Raw genomic sequence first — 13,533 nt, 5'->3', positions numbered from 1 at the left:
ACAACTGAAGTGTCATCAGAAATTACACTGTTTGCAAGAAATGCAATTTAAAATGATTATAATATCAAAATTATACTAAAAAGCTTGAAATCTGTATGCCCACAGGGCAATATAGCACTACATTTGTGATTTGATGCCACAAGCCTGTAGACTTATTTAGTTCTATAAATATTTTTTCAAGGAAATATTTAATTTTTCTCTTTTGGAAAAACCTTACTTCAGAAAACTGTATAAGAGGGATGAAATTGGAGTGTGTCCAGAGAAGGGCAACAGAGCTGGCGAAGGATCTGGAGCATAAGTCTTATGGGGAGCAGCTGAGGGAACAGGGATTTTCAGTCTGGAGGAGACGAGGCTCAGGGGAGATCTTATCACTCTCTGCATGAACCTGAAAGGAAGTTATAGCAAGGTGGGGGTTGGCCTCTTCTTCCATGTAACAGCAATAGGATGAGAGGGAATGGTTTTACGTTGTGCCAGGGCTCAAGTTGAATATTAGGAACAATTTCTTCTCAGAAGGAGTAGTGATGTATTGCAACAGGCTGCCCAGGGAGGTGGTGGAGTCACCATCCCTGGATGTGTTCAAGAAATGTGAGGATGTGGCACTGAGGGACATGGTTAGTGGTATAGTGGTGATAGGCGGTGGTTGGACTAGATGATCCTGGTGCTCTTTCCCGATCTTAATGATTCTATGAAATCGGAGGCGAAATGACCATATTCTGTTTTCCAGGAACTGAAATCAATTCCACTCCCCATATTTTTTCCAGTCTTAAGATCACAGCCTCACTGCAGTCATGCATATTTTCCCCTTTATAACTACTTTTAACATTTCATAGAGTTATGATGTTTTCCAGGATTCTGGAGATCCATGACTACTTTTAGTTTCAAAGGAAATGAAGTTCAGATGATCAAACAGTGTGTCCATTCATATATCTCTTTTTCCTCTTCTCTCTCTTGGAATAACTGAGTAATTTTATTCACATTCAGCATATGGATGAAGAATGTCAAAGCTAAGACATTTCAGCATGTTCTGTGTTTGGGTTAAGGAAAGAGAACTGAGCTGGTGCTGTCAGAGAGATACAGCTATTGTGCATGATATGGGATAGCAGCCAGGTATCTATCAGCATGTGTACATTGGCAAGGCAACAACTGCCAATGTAGTTCTGCCCTGAAGTTCAGACAAAGGTCCTGTAACAAAGTTGGGACATCAGAAATGTATTATAGAAAACCAACTTCTGTCTTCAGAAAAGAATGGGGATTCCAGCCTCCAAAGGTACACAGAAGCACAAGATAAACCAAACCTAAGTACTGCCAAAATTATGCAAGTAAGGAGCCTTCAGCCTTGCCAAAACAGAGACAGGTATCTGTGGTTTCCTAATATCCAGCAACACTGGGGTTTTGCAACAAGCACTCACTCACTGAGGGGTATGTGGCTTTATATCTCTGTTTCTGTGCCAGAATTTATCCTGAAGCATTCAGTAAGGCACTGTTCAGCTTGGACTGCAAGCGAAAGGTATTAGTACTCACAGAAGCATCCTGCTGAGTGCTGGGAACTTCAGCACAGTTGGAAACCTATCTAGCTGTTCTGGCATACAGCGCAAACAGTGGCTTTGCAGCTATCGCCACCATACTCTTTTTAAAGGTGGTTCACTTATGAACTCAATCTGCTTCAAATGCATCTACATTATCATACAAATTAATGCGTACAAAGAAATTGTTTGTACCTTTCTGCTCAGTCATCTTCCTGGAGGGGGAAAGGAAGGTCTTTAAGGAGTCAGGATCTAGAAAGCTTGAAATTAATTGAGTAAACACAAACTGGAGAGAAAAATTACAGAAGAGAGGATCAAGCAGATAAAGCTCAAAAGTGCTATCTAGCCGACAGCCTAATTATGATAACATGGTATTTATCTTCACATTATCCCTGTTGGGCTGCAAATCACTACAATTTTTATATTTTGCACAGACAACACTGAAACACTGCCTGCAGTGCTGATGCTCACACATAAAACCCTCGTATTGGCATCTTGCAAATTCAAAGGAGACAGGGCACATTGAGGGCAAGGACTACCTGAGCAACTCCAGCGTTTGCTTTATGACGAGATGAATGCCTTGCTGGGAACCCATCAGCACATAAACACCATGCAGTGGTCTGGAGCTGGCACTGACAACAGGAGTGTAGGCAAAGCCTCAGTCACAGCGCTGAGGGAAAAGGGAGAGCTGAGACTGACAGCTGTATCACAGGGAGATGAAGTGAGAAAGACTAAAAGAGGATCAAACTGCTGCAGAAGACAAGTGCCGCTGTGTCTGGTTTCAACCAAGAGTCAGCAGTGATGTAACCTGCACTTAACTCCCTAATTCACTCGTAACCAGTGTATCTGTTAACATAGAGATTGCCTTAGAATGTGAAATCCACATAGCAACACTTCACATGGATACATGCCTATGAGTTACCAAAGTCAGAATACAGAAGTGACTTTTCACTTTTGTTAAGCAGAACTGTGCAGGAGATCATCCTTAGCTTACAAAGTGTGATTAATGGGTCTCAAGGGAGAGAAGTAATACTTAATTTAGCCAAGAATGGCCATGACAAATTCTGAAATGGGTTTCAGTGTGAAAGTAAAGAATTTCATCTAAATACCAGGAAGCATGTTACTGTGTGGGTGACAAGAGCACTGGCACAGGCTGCCCAGAAGCTGTGTAGGGTCTCCTCCTCAGAGACCTCCAGACTCTGCCTGGCCATGAGCCTGGGCACCCTGCTCTGAGTGGCCCTGCTGGTGCTGGGCTGAACTTTGTTCAGGAAAAAAATAAATAGAGGACTGTCCCTAGTGAAGGATGTTGACGTATAAACAACAGGACCCAACAGTCATTCTGATCATGGGGCTTAAGTGCAAAGGCAAAAGTAGAGGCTGAACTTGGAAAGAAATTGTACCTGACATAGTTCATACCTGTTGAGGCTATGGACAAATTAAAGGTACTTCAGCTTGAGATGCTCAGCAGAATTCCAATTACACTTATCAAAACAAGTGAAAAGTGATCAAATACACAAAAATGAAGAAAGCTTCTGTGACAGAATTTGATTGCAGTAGTGCTGGAAACTAGTAATGAGGAGAAGGAGAAAGTCACCATGAAAGTAGCACCATTAACGTCTGCCTTATAGGTGTTATGGAAAAGGTAATTCCACTCTAGTTTATGTCTCCTTTTTTGTTATAGAAATGAGTACTGGGTGTAAGAGCTCAGGTGATGACAAGGGTTGCTGCTGGGCTTCTATGTGAGGTGAGGCTGGGACTGCCCCATGCTAGACACAGCCACCATTAGCTGATTCCAATGGCCTCATGGAAAGGCATAGCAGGGCCCTACTGTCAAGATGACAGCACTTCTGGAAAAGCATTTGTAAAAAAAAGGGCAGAAAACACCACACAGAGAGGAAGTGAGGAAAAAATGTGAAAAACAGCCCTGCAAACACCAAGGTCACTGCAGATGGAGGTGCTCAAGCAGAAGTACCATGAAACCTGTGGAGAAGCCCCTGGTCATAGAATTGTAGAATTGAGTTGGAAAGATCCTTTAATGGTCACTTAGTCCAAACTCCCCTGCAATGAGCATGGGCACATACAGCTACATCAGGTCACTCAGGGCCTGGTCCAGCCTGACCTTGGATGTCTTCAGGAATGAGGCATCCACCAACTCTCTGGGCAACCTTACCATAAAAAACTTTTACTGGGGAGAAGGGAAGTCCGGAGCAAATGGTTGTTGAGCTGGGAAAAGGGGGAAATGGTGGTAAAGGTGTTGTTTTAATTTTTGTCTGTTTCACACCATCCAACCCAAACTGATTCAGTTTCCCAAAGTCGAATCTGTTTTGGCTATGATGGTAAATTGTAAGCAGTCTCCCCGTCTCAATCTTATCTCAGGAGGTATTTCATCTTAATTTTTCCCCCCGTCCTTTTGAGGAGGGAGAGAGAGAGCAGTTGGGTGGGCATCCAGCCTCCCATCACAAAATTATATGAGCATTGATTCATGGGACCAGAGGAACTGACAATAAATCATAAAGATAGGCACCTGTTCTATCAAGTAGTGGTAATATGCAAAAACAGGAGACAAGAGGAATATTATTAATTTAAGTCTGTCAATGCAAAACTGTTTTCATTCCGTCTGAGGTTTTAAAACTGATATAAGAACATACAAAGTACAGCCCAGTGAAATTCAGGTGTATTTCACTCTGGCCAGTCATTTCAGTTTTGTATCAGTATAATTTCATTATTGGATTTTTTAATACATGACAACACTGACTTTATTGGTAACAGTTTGTTAAAGCAGACTACTTAAAATGCTAAAAAAGAAGAAAATCTGCAGCTACATCATCTAATTCATGTTGAATGGAGACGATGTATCAAAATGTGCCCAATATGAATAAAAACCTTCAAATCTGAACTTTTATAATATGAGTAGTATCTGGAAGGTTCTATATATAAGATGTCAATTGTCATTTTAGTCTTAAAATGATATAAATCCTAAGAAATACATTTTATGTTGCTAATTTATGTAAACCCTCCTGAAATTTGTATCTAATTTAGAAGAAGTAGTGTACTTTTTATCCTAATGCTGGAGATGATACGACAGTAATATCAGTCATATCATGTAACAGTCTTAGAGGAAGAGAGATGTAGAAAGACTTTGAAGCAAAACCTAAAATCTTGTGGATTGCTTTTGGCCACAAAAGTTCCCATGCATGAGAAGAAAAAAAAAAAGGTGTTGAGCAACCTAAGCAGGTCAGAAGCTCCTTTGAAGGCCATTTGTGACCATCTCTGCCTGTCATATGTTCAGTATAGACTGTAGTATAGGAGTGGAATGCCAAGTGAATTACTAGCAAGTGCTAGAAACAAATTTATCTACCGAGCTCTCCCACAGAATATTTTACTTTCCCTTTGATAGACATTTTCCAGTCCCTGAGTAAGAGTGGATACCTTAACCTACCTATATTTCAAATTCTCTTTCATATTCAACACAAATATTAATGTTTTTGGCTTGGTCATACACCACACAGAACTAAGGAGGCTCTTTAAGGCAACTTGAGTGGCTTAACACATCTAAGCACATATGCGCTTTTTCTAAAACGTGAAACAGAGCTGGATGAAAACGTTTCTGAGGCATAGGGAAACTTCTGAATTGCAGTGTCTGTACCATTCTCCCATGAGAAGCAAAGCTTTAGGACTCACTGACTCGTGGGAGAATGCATTTGCACAAAAGTGGGCACCAAACAAAGCTAGGAGGTCAGTAAAATCCCAATTTATGAGTGCAAATTACTTGAGTGGGTATTGCATGTGAGGCCTCCTGCCAATGCAAACAAAAGTATTTGAAAGCAGTTCTTTCCACACTGTCCTGGGAAGAAAGATGATCCCACAGATGTAGGTTCTGAGAGGAATGGGAAAGAGAAGAAAATTGATTTGCAACAATGAGCTGAAAAAGTTCTTATAGAAAGATTACTGCATAAATAAACACTTGTGATGACTCTTAATTTGTTCCTCAGTCTTTACGTACGTTTGACAGTGATTATCATGGCAATCATTCATTGCCTTAGGCTCCACAGTGGTAGCCTGGATGTACATACCATAGAAGAATTAAAGTTGGAAAAGATCACTAAGATCCAGTCCAACTGTCAGCCCCCCATCACCATGCACACTAACCCATGTCATTTGGTACAAAAAGTATGTCTGCTGAACAGCATTAGAAATAATAAATGTTTGCTGGTCCTTCAACTGCATAGCAGATCCTTAATATTGATGTTACTGTATTTTGGTAAAATCCCACCTATTCCAGCAACATCAGTCATATGACTACAACAGCTCTATGAAGCATTAGCAATATCAGAACATCTTCTCACATTTCCTGCACTGACAACAACGTCGTCATTTAACTTAGCTTGCTTTTTTATCTAACAAATCTCACATAGTATAAAAATGTGTGAGGTTTAAAGGAAGACAAATAGGACAGACATAGCAAGCAATTAATTACCCAAGTGGTCATCACAGGTATTGTAAAAGTAATGACATCAAGCTCTCTCTTGGAGGTTCTGTTGAGCTGGGAGGAAAGGGACTGTCTCAGCAATCTTATACGCATATGACAGCTTCCTGATAACTTCCATGTCCTGAGTTGCAAATGCTCTGCCACTCTTCCGCAGAGCAGAAGAAAAGCATTTCTAACAGGTCAGCACAAAGGCATGTGGAGTTATGAAGTTTTCTGAGGTTCAGGATTAGGGCTGGGATGCATCACAAGAATGGGAATTCAGAAATCAGATAAATGTCAGAGAATAAAAGAGCTGAGGCTGAAAGAGACAGATGTTCCCCTGGCACATGGCTAAACTCACTGGTGGGAGACTTTGGCGAAAGCTTGTGGTCTGTGTGTTCCTCTTGCTGTTGAGTGGAACTGGGTTTTGTAAATTCTGTAAATAAACAAATGACCTCAAGATTATCCCAACTTTGAACTCATTTTTCACCCAGATGCACCCACCCTCCTGCAAAGCCTTGGCTTTCAATTTGCCTTGAAACCAAAAGGGCAATGAGGCTATCATCCCCTGGTTAGCATATTAAAGTAGCCCAGCAACAAGCAACGTAACACTGAACTACAGATTGCTCTATTCATTAATCTGCTCTTGTCCTTTCCCTTTTTAACAGTGGTGAGCCACAGAGAAAACAAAAAGTTGTTGTCGTCAGATTTTAGACTAATTCTTTTTTACTTTAGTAACAAGAAATATGTGATTGAAAGTAAACAGAGTTTACTTTTTATTTGATTTAGAATATGCTCAAAATGACATTTCTGGCTGTCTTTCAGTAGTTCCTGGGCATGGCAGTAAAAAATATAAAATGAAAAGTAACAATAGTTAACAGTATTGTAAACTCAAAGATACAATACATTAGGAAACTGACAGAAGTCTAGATGTGCTCTGATTTTATTTGAACCGTACTTACTTGACATATATCAGGAAGGTTGGGAAATTCAAGCAGATTAAAAATCTGCTCTGAAATTCTGCAAAAAAAGTGGTCTGCGGAAAAGGTTTACATGGGCAAACACATCTTCTTGATTTATTTTCATCAAACAGTATTCTAAAACCAGGACTAATAACAGCAAAACAGAGCAACTTGCCATAGAAATACTTAACGGTCCTGTAGGCTACGTGATAACTACATCACAGAAACTTTCAGGAGTTGACTGATAAAAATGAGGTACCCTGCTATGTCAATTTAATTAAGAGCTATTCTTTGCAACTTCAATTGACAGTTGGGAAATCTGTAAACTTATCTAAACCTGCGCAGCCTTCCACTTGCTATAGTTCAAGAGAGGATCCTCTTCCTGCACTCTTCCCTTGAACTGTTTCCATGGAATGCTGTCCATATTCAGAAAAATGTACAGGTTGCCAAACTGTCAACTGAAGCTGTAATGAACGGCTCTAATTACATTCAAGTAGCAGAGAGCATTGCCATTTTAATCAAATCTGAGCCTTGTGAGATATTTGGCAGAAATACAAGAGAAAGCCTGAGGAATACAGTGCCAAAATGTTAGTAACCTTTTATTCTAAATTCTGCTTGTTGGAGAACTGAATGCCAAGTGCTTAGCAAAAGTTGGGGTTGTTGTTGTTGTTTTGTTTTTGAAGGGGCATGGGAGGGTCAAACCTATATGGTTTCTCCATGACTTATTAGCCTGTTCTATAACAACAAAGGAAAACAAAACCAAAAACACAGCCCTGTAATTTCAAGACTAAAAATGGTTATCAGCAAGTTAGCTAATCAGTCAGCTGCTGTCACACTGCCAGTCACAGAGGAAAGGAGGACCTAAGAGCATCGTTTAAATCAAGGAGTTTCTGCCAATGTTCAGCTTTGTGTTGTGTACAACAAGAGACATATCAGCAAATTGCTTTGTCAAATATCTGCTCAGACACTACCCCAGCTCCTTTCCACATGGCACAGCTTTATGTTCTGGAGCACCTTCTTACTCTAACAATGTGAGAAACTTTTCCTTACCAGTGTCTAGTAATCTTTGTATTCCATCTCTTCTTACAAATCTAAGATCTGTTACTAACCTGCAAGCTATTTATTTAGTACAGTTTCCTTTAGGAACTTGACATTCATACATAAAGGATAAAAAAAATAAAATGTTCAGCAATGGGAAAGAATAAGATAAATTATCCAAGCACTCTGCATGGTTAACAATTGGTCCGAATAAGAAAAAAAACAAAATCTCTGGAGCTTTTCAGAATCTATTCTGGAGGGTGAAGGAAAGCAACAAAGGAAAGAAGCACCTTCTTCCAGAGGAATTCATTTGTTAACATAAGGTTTTCAAGGCTGCTACGGTTCCCTCTCATGAAAGGATCTGCGACAAGAGTATTCTAAGTGAAATAAGATAAAAATGAAAGGATTTGTCTCAGATATTTCAGGTGCAGCACAACAGATTGCCATCCACCATTTCATTTCCAAAAGATGGCTTTCATTTAATCCACTAGCATTTGTGCTAGTCTTGTCCTGCCAGTCGTCACACAGCAATTCTGCAGCTTTGTGTCCCAGGAGAAGGCTGGATGCCAACAAAGTCTTTACACTTACTATTGAATGCTCTGGTTCCAGCTGCATTCCCAGAAGAAAAGGCATTCAGAGGAAGGCTTCTTCCAAAGTTCCAAACAGTCTCCATATTCATATTTCACTACACTTTCCATGTTTACTTGGTATGTCTTTACGTTGTGCAAAACCTAAAAGATGGGCAATCTGTGCAGCTATATGTCTCATAACTTATTTTGAAGTAACCTCCACTATATCATTACTCAGCTTCCAAAACAGTGACAGGATTCAGAGAAAGACATTGCCACAATATAAATAGTCCAACCACAGCCTCCCTCTATGATGAATCTTATCAGCCAACAGCCTCTCAATTTCTAATGACTGTTTACGAGGGTGGATAGCGATAGGACAAGGGAGATGGGTTTTAAAATGAAACAGGGGAGGTTTAGGTTAGATATCAGGAGAAAGTTTTTCACGCAGAGGGTGGAACAGGTTGCCCAAGGAGGCTGTGGATGCCCCATCCCTGCAGGCATTCAAGGCCAGGCTGGATGTGGCTCTGGGCAGCCTGGTCTGGTGGTTGGTGACCCTGCACGTAGCAGGGGGGTTGAAACTTGATGATGATTGTGATGCTTTTCATCCCAGGCCGCTCTATGATTTCTAATCCTAATCTTTTTCCCCTCACATAGAATTGAATGATTGGAGTACCAGTCTAAAGCATTGCACTTCCTTTCCTTTTTGATGAAGATATTCCTAGTGAAACTTTCTCTGCTTTTCTTGGAAATTTTCTTGAAGACATTTTTTTGGGACTACTGATGGATTTTTTTGGACAAAAGATAATTGTGCTGTTATCTTTTTCTGGAAACAGTATGTTTTGAAGTATCTGGTGAATTAACTTTCTGGTACACTGATAAAACAGATTAGCATGGGACATATCACAGGCATCTTCACTCCTGATGCAACTAAAATATCTAATTGGCTAATATAAGGAGGAAAGAGATTTTTTGTTTTTCTTTAATGCTGGTTGTATCCTCCATTCTTTAAATACATGCATAGGTCTTTCTGGCTTCAGCTAATAACAGATGTTTTAAACATGATGTAAAAGCTCCACACAGAAGGATATTTCTCCCCTATCAACTTCAGTTTGAAGCATAAAATATAATTATCCTTATACCATTATCTTAGCCTGCCTAGTTCAAAGAAATAAGACACAATCTGGAAGCGTTTCTATGCCAAAAAAATGTGCTAGCCTTTTCTTCTAAAAACTGATTTGCAGATAGGAGGGAAAGGAGAGAATCCTTTTTCTGGGTTAGTAAAAATGGAGTGTTTGCTTCACTTTATGTTCCAATACAAAGCCTAGTACCATAATAAGCATGAGATAAGAGCATTTGAAATGCACAGAGGACACCTAAGCAGAAACAGTCTGCTTTTCAGACATGATGAGCACTTGCTGCAAATGATGGTGCCTAAGGAATCCAGAACAGCACACAGTACTCCATATTTGACAGAATAGAGGATCACCTCCCTCAGCTTGCTGGCAATGCTCTTTTTCACACATCCCAAGATACCACTGGCCTCTTGACCACAGGGGAATATTGCTGGCTCACAGCCAATCTGCTGTCCACCAAGACACCCAGATCCTTCACTACAGAGCTCCTCTCCAGCAGATCATGCCCCAGCCTGTACTGTTGCATGCAGTTATTCTTCCCCAAGTTCAAGACTCTACTTGTGCTCTTGTTGAAACCCATCAGGTTCCTATCTTTATATCTTAGTGTATGTGTTCTCTAAGCTTCCTCTATTATCTTGATACTTTAACATGGAATCAGCTATCCCATCTATTGGAAATATCATTTGCCTGATGACTGAAAGGTGCAGTGTGGACACTTACATAGGAACTAATCACTTTAAGTTCTTTTTAGAGTCAATGTACATCTAGTGAGTCTAATTACCACAACCTGAATTAAGCAGATTTTTAAGGTAAGTGAAATGAGTCCCATGCACATTACTTTCCACTGTCCATGAACACAGCATTGGTGATGAAGTCAGCAGTTAACGGTTGAGAGGAATCTGAGTGCAATGAAGATTGAAGGTCTTCACCTTAAAAACCAGAACCTTAGGTCACTGCAATCTTGCCAGTGGGATCATGCTGTTTCACACCAAAGTAAGAAATAGAGTCATTTCTGTTTGCTTTAGAAAGAAGCAGACTGCTTATATATTTTGTGCCATAGATCATAATGTAAAGATTTAAACACTGAAAAAGATGATTTACTTCAAAAGAATGCTGCTTCCGCATAGATCCACCGCTGCAACATCTAAGCTGATATGTCTTGAAGTACATTGTAGAATGCAGTGATGCCAACACTTCATTGCATAGGGTATGCATATCCAATGACAGCCTCAAATAGAACTACAGCAGTGCCTTGACATGATGAGGCTGAGTTCATGTTAAGGCAAGCCATGTGCACAGAATAGTTGTGGAGATTTAAGTCTTGCTGAATCAATAGTTAGTAAAGCAGTGTTTCTCACTGTTCTTCCCAGAAACTGCAGAAGACTACTCCAGAAGTCAAAAACTAAGAAGGCAGAAATACTGCTGCATGTGAGGTCATTTTGAATTGAAGGTTGAGATGGAGCACAGGCAATGTGCTACCATTCTCGCTGAATGCAGCGCTAGTCTTTGAGGGTTTAGAAGTTTTGCTTTGGTTGTTATCATTTTGTTATGGTGGTGGTAGTTTTGTTTCAGCAGTGATTGGAAAATACACACATACATGCTCAGCTGTCCAAAGATGACACTCAGTTTCATATTGAGCTTGTCACCATATTGGTGCCAACTGCTGTTTCAAGACCCATTAGTCTGTCATGACTACCATGGGTCAGTACTATAGCTAAAGTTTCAGACACAGCAGACTGGGGCTCCCATCAGATTCAACCAGCAGTAACCTATAATACGAGGAGAGTACTCCCACCTTCGTTAGTCAACCTTGACTCTTGTTAAATCTGTTAAAGCAACTTTTCTTACCTTCGTCATTATGTAACACAGATAAGGCATGATTACTTGATATGATGTTGTTCAGGTCACAAAAAAAGCAAAATTGCTTCTGGCAGGTTCTTAGCAATACCAGGCTAAGTATTCACAGGTAAGCCCATGGGCACATAGAGAAAGAAGAGTTAAACTTACCCAGCTGGTGTAGATCTAAGAGAAGATTTCTTTTCAGTGGCTGGCTATTATATGAGCCCAGGGTGGCTCCACCATGGGTCCTCCCCTTCTCGTCAGGTGCGGAGCACAGGTGCAAACAATGTGCCTGTGCTCCCTGGGCCAATCATACCCCTTCACCATGTGCTCAAACAGGTTCAAGCTGTGACATAACAGTTTCCCTACAGATGTCCTTATGTGTATTTAATTGGTACATAAAAGGGTACAAAGGTTTTTGTTAAAATGAAGTTATTTATTTATTATTAACTTTAACAATCATAAGAACCCTATGATCACCAGTCAACTCTGTCAAACAGGCAATGAAATATATGAAGGTGTGGCACAATCCTTAACTGGTGAAATGAAAGCAGTAGCATGATATCTGCTATAGACAGGTATTCTGTATCCTTTCATAACCTGTTGTTTCATAGTGGGAGGCTGACTAAGCAGTCAGGAGTCAGAACAAATGACTTTATGCTGCATTACTACAAACACATAGATTTGTAGACAAATAGAGGAATGACAAGACCTTCTACGTGAGGATTCTCCTGAGTTCAAAATAGACATTTCTGGAGGTATACAATGTACTGATCATAATATTTGCTTTTAAGAAATTATGGACTAACAATCCTAAGGCTACCCACAGAATAAACCAGTAAAGAATCTTCCAGGCCAATATGTGGAAAGAAATGCAAGCCAGCAGGATCTGGACTGTAGCTAGACCTATAAATATTTAGTCCTGACTGCATTAAGATGACTTTTGCAAACCAGCCTACTCTGGGATTTTTTTATTATTATTATTATTATTTTTTTCCCATATCTTAACACATCTTACATAAATCAGAATAGAAGTCATTGCTTTCACATGGAGATTTATGGAGACCAGCTCCTGGGAACCAGAACCACAAGCAGCAATGAGCAACTGAAAAAATTAGAATGTTACAAAGAAGATGACTTGTTTCTCAATTGGATGATAACCAGAGATCTACTCATATTCATTCAAAGCCTTCTCAAAAGTATTTCTTGCCTTTTGACTGGCCCACACAACTCATCAAAAATTGTACAAAACAGAGTTATTTATTGCTTGCCACTTCTCTTCCTGAAGCTGAAACATCCCCCAAAAAGAGAAAGCGACTGCAGCATGTATATAGAATGTATTGATATGCCTTAGTCTTAATTAAGGCCTTCATCATATGAATCAGCGATCAGATACACAAGCCAGTCAAGTGATTAAGTCAGTAATTCCCCCCTGGAGAAATCTAGGAAGATCATTTTCAAGAGCCTAGGCTGTTCCTTATATCAAAGTTATTCTTCTGAAAGGCACCACAGACAGCTTATCAGTCATTCCAGGCAAATCTCCAGCCTCACCAGCTCTCAGTCGCTCCCCAGATGGTCACAGTTCTTACTAAATAACTCAGTCACATCCTTACTGCAGAGACTATTATGTGAAGTTACAGTTTGGTTTGGACCTACACACACAGCACTGTCCGTGCAAAACACCTAGGTAGATTTCTGCTTGCCTTAGTCCAGTTATGGCAAGCGTGAGGCTGATGTGCCTGTGTGCCATGTGACTGATGAGAAACAAAGAAGCTTTGAGGAGGACTTCATGATTTATCCAAGTGGTGACACAGGATGATAATTTTCCTCAAGCAACTGCAATGCTGTCTTGTTACTGTTGTAGCTACAGGCGCCAACACTCTTTTGAGAGTTGGAACTTCTGGGTATATCAATAACAAATATATATGGAGCCTGATGCTTTCACTAGAGGTTCTGCCATTATTGTAATGCATCCTTTCAGCTTAGCAAGGAGCACAG

At 40.2% G+C, this 13,533-nt stretch overlaps 1 long non-coding RNA gene across 1 annotated transcript in view; it reads right to left on the bottom strand.

The window, feature by feature from the left end:
* LOC104910194 overlaps positions 1-11,866 on the bottom strand; it is a 29,296-nt gene extending 17,430 nt beyond the window's left edge. The window contains exons 1-2 of the long non-coding RNA XR_004159207.1: positions 11,704-11,866; positions 6,353-6,427 (exon numbers count right to left, since the gene is read on the bottom strand). This is a non-coding gene — a long non-coding RNA (uncharacterized LOC104910194). The remainder of the gene's footprint in view (positions 1-6,352; positions 6,428-11,703) is intronic.
* Between the last annotated feature and the right edge of the window lie 1,667 nt (positions 11,867-13,533).

This window comes from Meleagris gallopavo, chromosome 3 (assembly GCF_000146605.3).
Source record: "Meleagris gallopavo isolate NT-WF06-2002-E0010 breed Aviagen turkey brand Nicholas breeding stock chromosome 3, Turkey_5.1, whole genome shotgun sequence".
In the NCBI taxonomy this organism is placed as follows: domain Eukaryota; kingdom Metazoa; phylum Chordata; class Aves; order Galliformes; family Phasianidae; genus Meleagris; species Meleagris gallopavo.
The sequence above is the reverse complement of the archived record's forward strand: the minus strand, read 5'-3'. Positions and strand labels throughout refer to the sequence as shown.